Raw genomic sequence first — 2,060 nt, forward strand, 5'->3', positions numbered from 1 at the left:
CCACCCGGTGGTAGTTATCCCACATGTCTCATATACTACCATATGGTACTATATATACTATTTTATTATTTTAAATATGTTCGTATACTATATATAAGATATTTCAAAGCAAGTTATATGAAAAAATTGCATATGAGCCCATAATTTTTGTTATATTTATGAAATATGTACATATTTGTACGTAAAAAAAGCATATTCAAAAAATGATACATACTACCTAAAAATTAGTATACATACTACCTAATCATTGTTATATACTACATACTACACATACATACTCTCGGTTTCGACAGATACTACATACAACATACAAAACGCAAGTGGTGGTAACTATCACTGCTTGTAGAAAACATTTGTCCTATATATATATATATATATATATATATATATGTATATATGTGCCCACGAGGCTCAAGCAATAAACAGTCGATCCCACCAATCCTTCTCTATCCCTTCTAAAAAACAGAGCCATTCCCTCCTCTTCCCTTTTGTTGTAGCTTGCACATTGTAAAAGATAGCAAGATGTTAACAGCTGTCGTCAGACAATGGGGGCAATACTAGAAATACAGAATTACAGATGCAAGCCTCGATATAAGATCAAAACATGCAAAATTTACTAGTTCAGTAACATGGTGTGGGTTTTTGCAATGTGCACTGCCATGTCACAATATTTCAAGTAGGGCTGCAAACGAGTCGAACTCGAGCGAGTTGGAGTTGGCTCAGCTCAACTCATATAAAAATTCGAGCGAGCTCAAACTAAGTGAAGCTCATCATCGAGCCATAGAACATGACTTGTGCTCAGCTTGTAATGATCTCGAGTCGATCTCGGGCTAGTTTCGAGCTGATTGAGATGGTAAAAATTATAAATCTATGAATGAAAAACAAAAAAAATAAGGCGAATGTGCTGAGAACCTTTACCAAAAATATAGGATATTTAACACATAGTCGATCACATGCCATAATTAGGCCTAAATCTTCACCGCACTTAATTAAGTTTCCATGTTCGTTGGTAAATAAAATGGAGACAAATTATGGACAACATATATGGTAATAAATTATCTTATTTCCATTTAATATATGGCATGATCATTTAGCGTAATGATATTCCATCGAGCTATCGAGCTAAAATCGAGCGAGCCAACATTGGCTCAAGATCGGCTCGTTTCTCGGTCGAGCTACATAAAGTGTTCAAACTCAACTTGTTTCTTGTCGAGTCGATCTCGAGTCGAGTCAAAAAATGAGTCGATCTCGAGCGGCTCACGAGCCTCAAGCTTTTATTGCAGCCCTAATTTCAAGCCAAACTAGGGAAACAAATTAACTGGCTGCATAAAGATATGCAGCATAGGGAACAAATCAGAGAGATTTACAGTTTGGAGTGCAGACAGGTAAGCCTCCCTGCACAAGATCAAAATGGCGAATTTAGGTTTATGGTCTGCAGTACCCGCCGCATGCGGACCAAGCAGCTGCTACCGGGCTGATCAGGTTCTGGGTTAACGCCACCGGCGAGGCCACCCACCATCGTGAGTACCGCCTTATAAATTCCATATCAAACCAACTGATGGGGTTATGTACCTAGGGTAGGGTCATGGACCTATCTAGGATACCATACCCAAGGACACCATCAGACGAAGCTACCTTCCAGTCGACCAAGAGAAGCTCCACTCGACCAAGGGAGACTCCACTCAACCGGCTAGAAGACACTCGACCATCAAGACGCACTCGACCATCAGAAGTTCAAGATCTATGCTGTATCCAAACGGTCTGTAATTAAGTAGTCTTAATGGTCATGATGACACTTTATGTAGGGCGTTACCAGTAACGCCCGGCCTTAATGTACTTTAACCCTCCTCTACGTGGGCTGGTTGGGGTCCTGGCGTCCTCTATATAAGCCACCCCCTCCACTGGTAGAAGGGTTCGCACCCCTGTAACTCATATACACAGAGATCAGTCGACCGCCTCCGGGCTCCGAGAGGTAGGGCTGTTACTTCCTCCGAGAAGGGCCTGAACTCGCTAAACACCCGTGTGTACAACTACTCCATAGTTAGGACCTTGCCTTTCCA

The sequence above is a fragment of the Triticum aestivum genome, chromosome 5B (genome assembly GCF_018294505.1).
Source record: "Triticum aestivum cultivar Chinese Spring chromosome 5B, IWGSC CS RefSeq v2.1, whole genome shotgun sequence".
NCBI lineage: Eukaryota > Viridiplantae > Streptophyta > Magnoliopsida > Poales > Poaceae > Triticum > Triticum aestivum.